A 15,738-nucleotide genomic window follows, 5' to 3' on the forward strand; every position below is an offset into this window, starting at 1 on the left:
GTGCTGTGGATTCTGGATGCAGATGTGTTGTTGTTGTTGTAGTCTGCGTTCGCACTGGCTGGGGGTGGGGGTATGTACGCATCCAGGTGTAGTTGCTGTATGTGGATGTGTATGTGCCCCTGCTGGCCCACCTTAGCTGACCGTATCGAGGTTGAAGGGCCGAAACGGGATGATGCTGAGGACCTCGACTGAGGACCCGGTCAGTTTGGCACACTTGTGACCAGGTGTGTTTTGAACTTATATATACACAAAGAATTAAGTTAAGCACCCCTACACAACGAATTAAGGTAAGCACCCCCTAATATATATTCTTTGTGTATATGTATACATTGGCATATATTCTAAGGTATGTGAGATCAAATAATGATTGGTATGACATTAGTTATTGACGTTATTGACGTTATTGACGTCACTTACACGTTATTGACATTACACGTTATTGACGTTATTGACGTTATTGACGTTATTGACGTTATTGACGCAAAGATCGCTAGAGGTCTTCTCAGAACAATGACTGTACGTTAGAAAACATAAACGTCATCCACACTGTCCGTGATGGACCTATAGCTCCATACTTAAATTGAGGTGAAAATATGCCTAAAATTCCCAAAAATTTTCACCTTAAATTATGCAGAATAAAATATTGAAAACGGCATGATTGTTATGTTTTTATGTGACCATAATATCACTTCTCCAGAAAATATAGCAATATCATGGGTATATTACACTGTTTTGACGACAACAAACTTGTAATGTGCGAGGTTGTAAAAAAACGGGGGGGGTGCTTAACTTAATTCTTTGTGTATATATAACTACTAGCTGAGGTACCCGGCTTCGCCCGGGTTGAATAAGAATAATACAAATATATGATGAAAAGAACATGTTTATTTTAGAGCAATATCACAGTACATTTCCTACATGACGTTTTTTCAATTTTCAATTTCTCTAGCTGAGGTACCCGGCTGCGCCCGGGTTGAATAAGAACAATACAAATATATGATGAAAAGAACATGTATATTTTAGAGCAATATCACAGTACATTTCCTACATGACGTTTTTTCAATTTTCAATTTCTCAAAACCTCTGGGTATACATTTCTGGTTTTCTTACGTGGTGCCAAGACATAAAGATTGCTTGGTTTTCCAACCCTCGAGCAGCCCACGTACAGCTGGCCATGGGCAAACACTTGTTCTGTGAAGTTCAGGCCTCCAACCTTCATTGATTGCCTCTGCGCCCTGTTGATGGACATAGCAAAACATAGCCTGATGGGGAACTGAAGCCTCTTGAAGGAGAATGGAAGGTCAGGTGGAATAAGTGGTATCCTTGGAATGAATACTTTCTCTCCTTTGTATTGTCCTGAGAGGATGGTTCCCTCTAGGACATGCGGCATCATTTGCTGGATTGTCAATCGTGTTCCATTACACAGCTTTGGTGGATCAAGATTCATTAGAAGCATGATTGGTGCTCCCACCTTGAGAATCAACCTGTGTGTTGGGAGTCCTTGAGGCTGACGACTGTTGAGAAACTCAGTTGGGTGGTTTACTGCCTGATCTGCATGTCACTTTGGCAAGAGAATCATAATTTCTTTCATGACCGGGCAGCGAACGTCATTATGTGCGACATTACGTCACTCCTACGGACGTGAAAACATTTGTTTTCCTTAAAAATATATTTAAAATAAATAAAATAGTACATAAATTAACAATAAAAGAAGCTAAAAAACAATTTAAAATACAACAAAAAGCACATTAAAAATATATTAATATGTACGTACAGTATAATGTACGTACGCGCAACCGCTGATTCTCATTCAAAACAGAGGCGACGTACAGTATTCCTTTACTGTGTCTGTGTTAGCCATGGGTCCGAAGAAGGATAATGCTAGTGTTTCCAAGCGTAATGTGGTTACGATGGACGATAAGGTAAATCTGATTAAAAGGTATGGAAAAGGTGTAAAAGTGTCGGTGATAGCGCATAGACCTTATCGCGAATCGGAACCGCAATGCGTCATGGGAACGGAAAGGGGCAATAGCGCCGCCGCCACAAACTACACCATGGAATTGCAGCTGGCGCGGTTTTTTAAACCATTGATATTAAAATAAAAAGTACCCTATAACCACCGGAATTTTATGCTGATTCCGAATCTGTGTCTAAAACTTTTCTCCGATGTGTAGTTCTTGAGTTATAAGCGGACATCCAGACAGACACACAGACACTCCTCCTTTATATATAGAGATTTGAACTTATATATACTTATATACATATATATATACACTTATATACATATATATATATATATATATATATATATATATATATATATATATGTGTGTGTGTGTGCATGTGTGTGGGTGTACATATATGTGTGTGTGTGTGTGTGTGTGTGTGTGTGTGTGTGTGTATGTGTTGTGGAAGTGTAACTCAGTGTAACGTATTGATTGGCACTGGTAACTCATTGATTAAATCTGGTAACGAAGCAGAATGTGCACGAACATGGTAATCTCTTGAAACCTCTGGTCACAGCCCCAGGCTGGAGCACCCCCCTATTGTTTGGTAAATGGAACTCACAGCAGGAGGGGGGCTAGCTGGTGCCAGGGAGGCGACCAGTAACGTCAGCGGAGAAGGGATTACGATTTCAGCGGACAGAGGATTAACTGAAGTGTGCCGATATAAACAGAAGGGACTTTGAGCCAAAGGACTTGCCACGATAACTCCTGCTCGACGGAGCGAACGAGCGCCCATCATCAGAACCTCTGCCCGACGGGAATGGCGGAGGAACATCGGCCGAACGAGAAGGACCATGCGGATAGAGTGACCTGGTCTATTGAGTTAAACGGTAGTTATTTGGTATTGGAATGAAAGTGAACAACCAGTTAATAAACCAGACCTTTTGTAAAACCTGTGTCCGGTCATTGGAGTCTTGAGTCTCCACAAACCAATTCCCTGACAATCTGGAGGCACCGCTGGAATTTCGAGTGGACGTCGCCAAGGTAAGCATGACGTCTTGGGGATCTGTCCATTATGAAATACTAGGGCATGCCCGTACTATATATAAGCTAGGACGTGCCCGTACGTGGGTGCCCGTTCCTTGCCAAAAAAAAAAAAAAAAATTTGTGTAGGGGTGTGTGTGTGTGTGTAAACATCCTAGGGCGTGCCCGTACGTGGGTGCAAAAAAACATGCGTGCAAACAACAACAACAAAAAAAAACTTTGAAACCACGTGGCAGTAACGACCACAGAACCCCCCCCCCCCTCTATTTACATGAATGGTTTGGTCCATTCGCAACGACCACAGAACCCCCCCCTCTATTTACATGCAATGGTTTGGTCCATTCGCAATGCCAAAGCGAACGGCGAACGGCTAATCACGCGATAGTTCGCTGCTCTCTGATTGGTTGAATCGTTTTTTGGACATAGCTCGGTAAGTAATTGTCCGATTAATATGAAACCTTGAAAAGGCACATCCTCGGGTCCCCAGCAATATACCTGGCAAGTTAAAAGTATATTGGACCCGTGGTTGTCGAGAAACAGCGGTCACAGACAAACAGACGTACAAACGTACAGACAGAGATTACTGGAATTATAGATAGATGAATTCTGAAGATGGAGGATTTGGTGTGTGGGACTTGTGATTGTCCACAGGTAATTCAAGGATGAAACGTTTTAAATGATTCTATTTATTCGTGAGCTTGCGAGGACATGACGCTGGGTATTAAAAGCCTTGCCCAGATCTGCGGGCAAATCGGCTCATGAAGTGCACCATGAGGCGATTTGTTTGCCGGTTCTGTAAGGTCCGTACATGTGTACAATCGTGTACACCCGTTTTAAATAAAAAAAATTTCAGTTTTCCCGCCATGTCCAAAACTCGTAGTGCTTTTGTGGAAAAGCAATGGCAGACCACCCATTGTCACCACTTTCATGTGGCAGAGCAAATTTTGTAAGAATTAAGATATGATTTTTGTCGACATTATAAATACTTTAATATATGTAACGATTTTTGTAACGATCGTCCTGCAAAATGTCTGCTCGTTCTTTTTCCTTTGAGTCGTAAATTCCTGTTGAATTCTCATTAAAATGCGGAATTAAGTACGCTTTGTGATGATGGAGATCCTTGATGACGAATCAGGAATAGTGAATGAGCAAACAAATATCACGGATGGTACACCGGATAAGGAAAATGTAGATGAAACCCCTTTTGCTCAAGTGCTGTGCAGCGCTGCACAAAGATCCATATGAGCGGGGCCTGGGTGCTGTGTAATTAGTACACAAAGAACCAATTACTAGGGTGCTGAATAAACACAAAGATCCATTTTTTGAGCTGGTTCTCCCGGTGCTGTGATTTATTCAAAGAACCAAATTTTGTAAGAATTAAGATATGATTTTTCGACATTATAAATACTTTAATATATGTAACGATTTTTGTAACGATCGTCCTGTAAAAGGTCTGCTCGTTCTTTTTCCTTTGAGTCATAAAATCCTGTTGAATTCTCATTAAAATGCGGAATTAAGTACGCTGTCTGATGATGGAGATCCTTGATGCGAATCAGGAAAAGTGAATGAGCGGACAAAATTTGGGAGAGGTCTTACACACGGTTTTATCTATTATTCGTGTTTTTTTTTCTCTAGCGATCTGTAAATACGGGTTTTTTCGCTGTGTAAATAAATGCGCCAGTTCGTCTGACACACGTCACTGAGAAACGCGCGTACACCTGTTTGCACACGCACATTTGCTTAGCACTTGTAAACGTTGCCCGCTCAGGGTGTGCGATTAAGGCAGCGGACAATGGAATTTTATATACAGATATTTTTGCACTTGCTCAAAGCACACGACTTGCTCGGCGTGCGAATGAACGTGCGAACGAATGAACGTGCGTGCGAATGAAGAATACACAAGGAAGAAGTTGAATGATATGATTGGATATTCTTCACACTCAGGAAGAAGTTGAATGATATGATTGGATATTCTTCACACTCAGGAAGAGGTTGAATGATATGATTGGATATTCTTCACACTCAGGAAGAAGTTGAATGATATGATTGGATATTCTTCACACTTATGTAAGAAGTTGAATGATATGATTGGATATTCTTCACACTCAGGAAGAAGTTGAATGATATGATTGGATATTCTTCACACTTATGGAAGAAGTTGAATGATATGATTGGATATTCTTCACACTCAGGAAGAAGTTGAATGATATGATTGGATATTCTTCACACTCAGGAAGAAGTTGAATGATATGATTGGATATTCTTCACACTTATGGAAGAAGTTGAATGATATGATTGGATATTCTTCACACTCATGGAAGAGGTTGAATGATATGATTGGATATTCTTCACACTCAGGAAGAGGTTGAATGATATGATTGGATATTCTTCACACTCAGGAAGAAGTTGAATGATATGATTGGATATTCTTCACACTTATGGAAGAGGTTGAATGATATGATTGGATATTCTTCACACTCAGGAAGAGGTTGAATGATATGATTGGATATTCTTCACACTCAGGAAGAAGTTGAATGATATGATTGGATATTCTTCACACTTATGGAAGAAGTTGAATGATATGATTGGATATTCTTCACACTTATGGAAGAAGTTGAATGATATGATTGGATATTCTTGACAATCATGGAAGAAGTTGAATGATATGATTGGATATTCTTCACACTTATGGAAGAAGTTGAATGATATGATTGGATATTCTTGATTGATTGAATCTAATTGATTGAATTTAATTGAATAAATTTAACTGAATAAATTGAACTGAATAAATTGAATTGAATATATTGATTGTTTGATTGATGAAAATGCGGTCTCAAGAAAGAAGCTTTGATATCTTTGCGAGATATTATCAATGTGGAGACAACCTGGGAAAATTGAGCAAGGTGGTGAGTTTATATACAGATATATATGTGCGGTTACCATTGTGTGATTTCCCCGTCAACAGAGCGGACACCTGAGGATTCACCCATTTCATACTGACCCTCCGGCTCATCTGCAAATACTGATCTGTGAGATTGGATTGTGCAAAAGCCACAACTGAGGGAGACTCTCTGGAAATCACCGTGTGAACAGGTGGAGAGATCCTTCCTGGAGGTACGAGTGAAGCTTTAGAGGAACCTGGAACAAGCTACAACACATCCAACGCTACTTTGATAAAAGGCAGAATGGGAAATGGAGCCTGCAAGAATACACAAGGACAACCAGAGATTCCACAAAAAGGTACTTGTACACATCATATGTACGACCGTTATGGTGCCGAAGCTATAAGGCAGGTCGAGAATTGGTATTTGTGGACAAAGGGACATGATGGAGTTTCCAAGAGATGGTACATTTGAGCGAAGTCGATTGGAAAGATTGGAACAAAGATTGAAAGCCAGGAAGAGACAGAATCTAACGGTAGACTGGCTTGCATTCCATCTTTGGGATGGTGAATCCAGACAACGGGAACAGCAAGAACGGATAACGGATCTAGAACTTAAAATAAAAAGGATACAGGATACAGTGGAGGAGACAAATGCACAACTGCCCTCGAAATTAGGAATGAAAGTGACAGTTGTCCCATCTGATTTCCAGTTGTCTCCCCAAAAAGGACGGTACAGATAATTTTTGCGTGTTTCAGGAGATAACGAGAGATTGCAGTGGCAACTCAGGGATGTAGAGATGCAGCCCGGCAATACAAGTGCACAGGTGCACAGATCAGGCAACGACAGAAACCGGTGTTTCGAGTGTGGAAAGATGGGACATTGGAGAAGAAGATGTCCGTATGTCAACAGGAAGACAAGTTCATGGGGCAAACCAAGATCAAGGGTACCAGTGCTTACCGGTACCTCAGACAATGATTAGGCCTTCATTGCTGCAAATCCCAAATGATGATTGGCCTCAACAGATTCGATTACTGGGCAAACATGAATAACTGTCGATGATTCTTGTGTCTGAAAAGTTTTCAGAGCAAGAATGATTCATTTTTTTCTTTTTGCTTGTTAACAAATTAATAATTAATTGATCAAATGCCAAAATTGGTTCTTCTATTTTGGGCACAGCAATTTTAAATTTACAAAGTTTGGAACAATTGCGTTGCAAATTTTTTGAAACCAAGTGACAAGAGTCACATGATGATCAGGTGGGAATTTCGGACTATTGTTCCACACGAATGATAGGTCAGTGGTCGACTGACATACAAATGGGTGGGTAGTCAAATTTGGATAAATTATTGTGAGAACTGAAAGGGTAATGTCAATGTGACGTCATAGGGGTTTTCTAAGAATAAACTTTTTGGTCCATTTGTGTATTAGCGCTTTTAAAATTGAAGGACAAATTTTGAAAAATTGAAATAAAATTGACACCCATCCGGATCTGTAAATAATGGTTCCAACGCAAACAAATACGCATAATGCATGTGTGTGTGTGTTTATGTGTGTCAATGTTAGTGTTTTTGTTTTTTGTTGTTTTGTATATCAATCTTACAAGATTGTTGACACTGACAGTGTGCCTGTCTGGAAATGGATAGTTTTATGTGGATGGGATTGAATATCCAGAGAATCCGTAAAATAAAATAGAAATATAATTTGATTATGAACATTATCTCTTTTGTCAAGGGAGATGGAATATAAAGATTTGATGTGCTGGGTTATGAGCAGCCATTAATTAATAGTAAAATTGTGAGTAATTTTGGGATTCCATTTTTGATAGAATTTATATGAGAATAACATCTATTTATGGATATGAGCTTCATAAAAAGAAATGAGGGAGTACAAAATTATCCAAATTTGGGAGAGGTCTTACACTGACTTCCCAGAATACTCTGCTCATGGATTTATATATATATATATTTATAAACTTGAGTTTTATCAGCATATAAATTGTGCTGCATGTATGGTTGTGTATTAGGCATAGATGATATGGGAAAATAGTAAAGAATATCTTGCTGGTTGGAACTATTGTGAGTTTTAAAACGGAATGCATTGTGAATCTTAAACCAAGGGGCAGCCATGAACGCGCCGTTACGTTATTTATACTCAGAACGCAATGTCACGTGTACCTGCAACATATTTGTTAATCTCGCACACCTATATTGGCATACTGGTGTCAGTAGTACTCACTGGGTGCATAGAAATGGATGAGCAACAGTTAAGGGGGTGTAAAAACACTTACTTGGATATTTTCTACAAAAGTAGGGGTTTCAATAAGTGGTAGCTGTACACATGGGATTCATCAAATTAAGTTTTGGAGTTCAAACAAAGTCACTGGTTAACAGATGGGAATGGAGAGTAAATAAATTCTTTGATGCTGGGTAAATGAAGTGAGATATTACAAAGACTTATAAGAGCTATTGTTCTTCCTTGCAGCAGTGGGAGAAAATTTAGATCCAACATAATGAATCTATAAATGAATGTGATAGGGAGAATATCCTCAATTTGTACTAATTATTTGATTGTGGGTAAAGGAATTAATTTATCATAGTGGATTGTTAACAAGCAGCCTGAAATGTCCTGAGAGTGTGCATCCATGTAATCAGAAATCCCAGATTTGTTTTTTTACAAACAACATTTTGGTAGAGGCCTTATGTGGACGAATACTTGCTTGGTAGATAAAAACGGTACTGCATGTTGGCAGCCACTTCGGTGGCCATTTAGACCGAACAAATTGGGAGAAACTGTAATTGAATATGTAATTTACAGATGAGTATTTGGGAAGAAAAAGGGAATTTATTGATTTGGGAGACATTTTTCGAAGGTTTATTAAAGTGTTGCAATATGACATTTGGCAAGGAAAATTATTGGATGGGAAAATTAGATCTGTTTATAAAATGAGTTTGTTGACCCATTGAAGTTAATTCTTTGAATTGTTGTTTAATTAGCATTTTGAGTTCAAATTGGAAATAGTGTGGTAGAGCTTTGGTTAAAACCTTTGGTTGCAGTGTTTTGGAACAAATTGATAAACCATAGGAGGTTGATAAGAATAGAAACAAATATGGACCTAAAATAGAAAGATTTTAATGATGATATGAATAATACCGAGATTAAAAGAATGAATCAAGTAATGTTGTAAATGAATACAGTAGGGTTAAGATAATGGCATAACGACAATGTTATGAATTGTGTCAGTTTTACAAGATCAGTGAACTCATATCACCACGAGTGACACACTGTTAATAATTTAAAAAAAAAAAGAAAAAAAAGTGGGAGGAATTATGATAATAATACATTATGCTTAATTTGTTGGTTTGGGAAAATTGTTGTTGGGAATTAGATATTCCCGTTTGTGATTGTAATCATATACAATTTATTTTCTTAGAGTAGTGCTAAAATACCTGCATGAGTTAATTTTTGAACTATATTAACCTGAAAGCAATTGTGGATGCTATTCTTAGTTTAGTAGTGAAATACATACCTGATTGAATATTATTTGTGTGACGCATATAAATGAATATAACTTTTTGAATGTGTTAAGAAAAAACAACAAATTGTTGAATGTGAAACTGTCGGAAGATATACATGATTATGCTGATTTCATGGTAAGATGTACCCTATCTGATTCAGTGTGTGCGGAAAGCAGATTCAGATGTGACTGAGCATAAGGATAAGACGAGATCACATTTTGAAGGGAGTGCTAACGGAATTGGGAAGAAGTTCGAGAAAGAAAATTTGTGGCTAAAAATGAAGTTAATCATGGCATACACCCTCTTTCTCAAAGAATGATGAAGACATTCTCCCGTGTAACTTGGAGATGAATGCTTACCTTCACCAAGGAAATGTATGTGACCATTTGCCTGGATCACACTGCAACATATGAAAGAAAGGCGATCACTTACTCTTGTTCGAAGGCTTCGAACATTCATCACATCAGAAGTTGCAGGACAACGACATTTTACCCGCAACCTCTGTGAAATGTGGGGACATATGTTATTACTTCACCAACTTCCGGGGAGCCAGCATGGAGCTGCAAACCAATGGCTGTGCCTTTTCACAACAGCTGTGCGCGATTCTGTGGGCCACTCCTGGTATGGACCATGGATGACCTGAACACCATGGTCCCAACATCATTGTGGATGCATCCGGCATCCCTGTTCCACATCTTGCTGGCCAATCAACGTCACACCAATACTTGCTGCCCACTCACAATGAGGGAGGAGGCAAGTCGACTACAACTGGGTGAAGGCCTTGTTCAGGAATTACAATGGTTTACAGCAAAAAGTGGCAAGAATGCTACAAGGAGAGCAGGGTCAGTCTATGACTCCGCAATGTTACCACAACAGCGAAATCCTACACGAAGTAGTGCAGGAGCTATGAAGACATTAGGAGAAAATGTTTCATACCTGGATTCAAACACAAGTGATCAGCCCTTCCTTTCAAACAAAGTCAACATTTGTGTGGAGGCAAACGTTTTTGCCAGATGGTGCAGATGCTTTACAAAACTTGAAAATGAAGTGAAAGTGTTGTATCTTGGTGATGGTGAAGTGTTGTTTTGAAAATATATTTGTGATGCAAATGCAATAGATTGAACAATATGGAAGAAGTCAATGACCAACGAAATGTTTTGTGATTCTTGCAGGATGATGGTGTATGCCTAAGGGAATTTGATTACCAAAGTTATGATTATTTACTTATACTTGTAATGATGTTTACTTGTAGTGATTGACTGTTTACTTATATTGATGTTTAGATTAATGGTTAATATAAACAAAAACAAAAAGATGAGGGAATTGTGGAAGTGTAACTCAGTGTAACGTATTGATTGGCACTGGTAACTCATTGATTAAATCTGGTAATGAAGCAGAATGTGCACGAACATGGTAATCTCTTGAAACACCTGGTCACAGCCCCAGGCTGGAGCACCCCCCTATTGTTTGGTAAATGGAACTCACAGCAGGAGGGGGGCTACCTGGTGCCAGGGAGGCGACCAGTAACGTCAGCGGAGAAGGGATTACGATTTCAGCGGACAGAGGATTAACTGAAGTGTGCCGATATAAACAGAAGGGACTTTGAGCCAAAGGACTTGCCACGATAACTCCTGCTCGACGGACCGAACGAGCGCCCATCATCAGAACCTCTGCCCGATGGGAATGGCGGAGGAACATCGGCCGAACGAGAAGGACCATGCGGATAGAGTGACCTGGTCTATTGAGTTAAACGGTAGTTATTTGGTATTGGAATGAAAGTGAACAACCAGTTAATAAACCAGACCTTTTGTAAAACCTGTGTCTGGTCATTGGAGTCTTGAGTCTCCGCAAACCAATTCCCTGACAGTGCGTACCACTCTTCCCCATGTGCGTGATGTGGGAGCGAGAGAGGATTTGAGCTCTTAAAGTCACATTTTACGTGAGATGCAATAACACATTTCAAACTGTATTTCCCATGTGCACGCACATGCATTCTCATGTTATCAGAAGTAATCACATTGTGTAGATTACATTATTTGTGGATCTGATAAATTGCCATTAACCATTTTGTGAAACTGAATGTGCAGGTGCAGCATCTAACTCAATATGTCGAAATGTCACACACGTCCATGCCCATGGGATTCCCACCGGTGACCCCACTATAATATTGTTGCGGATCTCCTCGTCAGCCTTTCCCCTTACCAAGGGGGGGATTAGTCCCCTTGTCTTTGACTAGGCGATGGGATCCGGGGCTATGGCGTTCCTTCCGGACGGCGTTAAATAGGGTTGTAGGCCGAATTCCTATTACCTAAGTACCAACGCCGCACAGGAAGCAAGGAAATGAGCCCTGCCCGAATCACGGTTATAGGTGGAAACGCCGAGCGGTAGTGAACCGTGACCCGAGCCGTTATCAAGGACTAGATCCCGATCCGAGTGGTTCCTAATCGTGCCACGATTACCCAATGGCGGAAATCACTGATACGGTCGAATTAGGAAGAAACAAGGAAGAACACATGGTTTATTACACTATGTATAGTAATCAGCAGAAGAACACACAGTGCAGCCTTATACAGTCTTAACTTATCTCAGGACACGGGCCCGTTCACACACAGACACACTCACATGGGGTTGCAGATGGTCAGGTTGATGGTCCAGGGATGGCATCCAGGCAGCTCCCTCCAGTCCCCGACTCGCACCGTGAAGAAGATGGTCAGGCGGCAGAAGCTCCCCGCGGGTCGTTGGTGCAGACCGGAAAATTACGGGGTGAAAGGTAAGGCTGGCTGGGCAGTTACACTTGCGGCTCAGCCACAAATGTAATAACTGGACTGGCGCTATATACGCTCCCAATATGATTCGTATGCGCCCCCAATACAAGTTCATATGCGCTCCCAAAACAAGTTCATATGCATGGCGCAATTCCTTCCAGTTCTCGTAATGCCAGCAAGTCCTTCTCATACAGCGCCAGCCTTAGTCCTCTGCATCAGTCCTTTTCACAATGCCACTGGTGCAAGTCCTGGCGAGGCCTTTGTTCGGTGGCTTTTATCGGCACGCCCTTACCACGCCCTGTCACCCATGTCACCCGAGCCCTGATTGGCTGGTGGCCCTTACCCCTGCTGTCTCCGCCGCTCCACCCTCGACGCCGCCACACCCCGACCTTCTTGTCAGGCCCATCTCGTGTCAGCTCGGCTAGTTAACAACCTTAATGTGGTGGAATAGCAAAAAGGGGCCGCGGGATGGATTCTGCCCAATGAGGTAGATTTGGAGGGTGGAGGCAAAATGAAACGGGGCCTATCTTATTTGTTTTACACAACGCCGATGATACTAGGGAAATGGCCTCATTCTAACACATAATATGACATCACTAATGTTCTAAATGGGCCTGCGTGTTGCTTGTGGACTAACTATGGGGGCAAACCTTTAACCTTTAATGATGTTATATGTCCACTTCTCAAAACCGCAACACTGCCCCCCACCTTCGCCAGGCTCATCCCCGAGCCGAACCCACTAAAGTGAGCACTGCACCAATACACCATATGTCAAGAATGTACCAAAACACACCAAAATGCACAATCATGCACAAAAATGCACCATCACAAGAATGCACATTCACAATAATCAACGATGTCATCTTGTGCTGCTGGGCCGCTGCTTCTTGGCTGCATCTTCCTGCTTCATCTTCGGTGTGCCATAATAAAGCTTGAAGTCTTGTTTCCTGACACACCAAAGGAAATAAAAAGGCACAAACCATGTCCGTTTTTTTTTATTGCAGGCCAGCAGGGCCAACTTGGGTGGTCCGACTGCATGGCATCAACGCCACTTAAGAACAGTGGTCCGCAGGTAAGTGAGCCAGGTAACGTTTGCAGCAAAGGTCTGCCCCAGCAAAGGTTCCAGGCCACAGAACGTGTGGTCCATAGGTGTACTGGTGCAGGCAACAGGTAGCAGGGTGCAGCTGCACAGTGTTGCAAAGTGCAGCTGCACAGCTCAGTATTCCTGCACACTCCCCTCAACAAAAGATATGGGTACATGGGTGGAGAGGAAAGACAAAGCAGAGAGTTTAGCGGGGGCAAAGGCACAAAGGTACACACAATACAAGGCAATGCAACATGAGGAGCATGGGAGATGCGAGCCGAGAAAGCTCGTCCCTAGCCGTTCGTCACCCCCCATGTCAGCCTACACTACCCTTCCCCCTCCCCATATCCGCAGTTCACAAATTCTTCTCTACCGTCTAGTCTCCAATATCTCTCTCTAATTCCAAATTCGTCATCCAATCCTTCCCAAGAAGGAAGAGATGGAATCCACACATTGTCAAATCCCGTCGAGATGCGTCTTTACATTCCAAATCGTTTACAAAACGTGGTGTGGAGTCCTGTCACCCTGGTGAGTGGATGTGTATGGTGCGAAGAGATTTCTTATCCTAACTATACTTCTAATAACATTAACACTTTACACTACCCGGGGTCTTGCTCTGCCAATCCAATTTGCCATCTTCTTTGCTCTTTTTCTCTGCATCTTTGCTCTGCCAATCCATTGGTTTAATTTGCCAATCGTGGTGCTCTTCCAATTTGGGTCTCACCCCCAATTTTTCACACTGTGCCCTCGCACAATTTCGGGGCTGGGTCATGTGAATCCACTAGCGGGTCTACCTACCCACGCACCTCTGCCACTGAAGTCGCCACCCGAGCTTACCTTGCTCCTGCGACGACCTAACTGGGGAAGGCCCTCCTGGCTCTCTCACCCCTCTAATGCCCTCTCTGGCATTGGGCTACCCGGGTCCTTCCTTTGGATCCTCGGGCCCCACTGAATAACCCCAACTGGCTCCCAGAGCCTACCTGTGGCCTCACCTGGCCGACAAACTACCAGTGGCGGAGTGCTCCAATAACCATACTCACCAACAGGCCCACACGCCCAGCCATCTCCACAGACTCATGCACCAAACCAAGCACTTCATTGCTACTACCTGCACCACAGTTGTCAATATCCAAACAATTTACCTAAACCCTCTACCTAGCTTTAAACTACCCGCCCCGGGTACTCGTGAAGGGGTGCATCTCTCCCCCATTCACTCCTTCGCACCATGCATTCCACACTACTCATCTCACACCAAGCATTGCACACCATTTATTCCACACTCCTGTTCTCTACTTGCACACCATGCAAGTCCTTCTTCTAACACACTCCATTCATCCTCAATACACCACCTCTGGTGATCCCAAACCATTGCCTCATTTGCTCACCAATCAGATTTTCCCACGCTCAGCCATTCCCGATCAATTCCTCATTTGCTCAACAAGCACCGACATTCTCTATCAATTCCTCATCTCATCACGCTCACCACAAAGGTCCTCACACACACGGCATCATTTATCTGACTACTTCCCCAAAAACTTGTGCTCCCCGTCTTCCCTTACACTAAGCACATCCCTCGTCATTATCATCCATCTAATCTCTGTACGTCCCCTCTACTGGTACAAAAGTCACTACTTAAATCTTATGTCTCCTACTGTCATTTCCCTAAATCCCTGACATTATCCTAGCCCACCCTGGCTAGTTTTCACTGCCAAACCCCATAATCGAATGCTCCTTTGCCCCAAAATGTGAGGATGGCGAAACCACCACTCCCTCCATGCCGGGTACCATTCGCCAACACTATCGCTATCCGTCCACTACACTTGAGCCTCTCGGTGGGGAAGTACATTGTCACAGCTCGGCTTTGCAAAGCCGAGCAATGCATACGGGTGGTTGGTCTCCTGTAGGTTGGGTCCGTCCCGCATTTTCGGTTCAGGGGAGGAGGCATACTTGGGCCAAGGTTCCAGGCGCCATCTCTGCGCGAGACCTTCCGGTCCCCGGCACGATGACCCAGCCGGCCACGGTCGAAGCACCACACCCGCAAGGGTGCGCGGCCCCGACCTCTCCTACCTCCCCTTGAACCTTGCCGTTCGCCTTTACCGCCACGGCGCAGCACCGACCATACAGGGCGGGGCCCGGCACGAATCGTGCATGCTTCCGCGGCAACGACCCCGCCGGTCCCTGCAGCACACAAAACGCACTATGCACCGAGAGTTCGCGTCGGCTATCCGTCGCCCTTAACGCTGCCCCGGTCTGCGTCGATGCTTGAGTCGCATTCTCACACTCACACCTCGCGACCCACTCCTCTCTCGCACCTCCAGGCGTCCCAGCGCCTCAGATATACTCCCTTACTGCACTCTCCTGTGCACACTCTTCTCTCGCACACTCAGGTGCACACTCCCCAGGCGCACTCATTCCACTCACATACTTCGTTACGCACTCCTCTCGCGCACATCCTGGCACACTCTCTCCCATTACGTACTCTGTAACAACCACGGGTGT

This window comes from Myxine glutinosa, chromosome 1, assembly GCF_964187855.1.
Source record: "Myxine glutinosa chromosome 1, kmMyxGlut1.1, whole genome shotgun sequence".
Lineage (NCBI taxonomy): Eukaryota > Metazoa > Chordata > Myxini > Myxiniformes > Myxinidae > Myxine > Myxine glutinosa.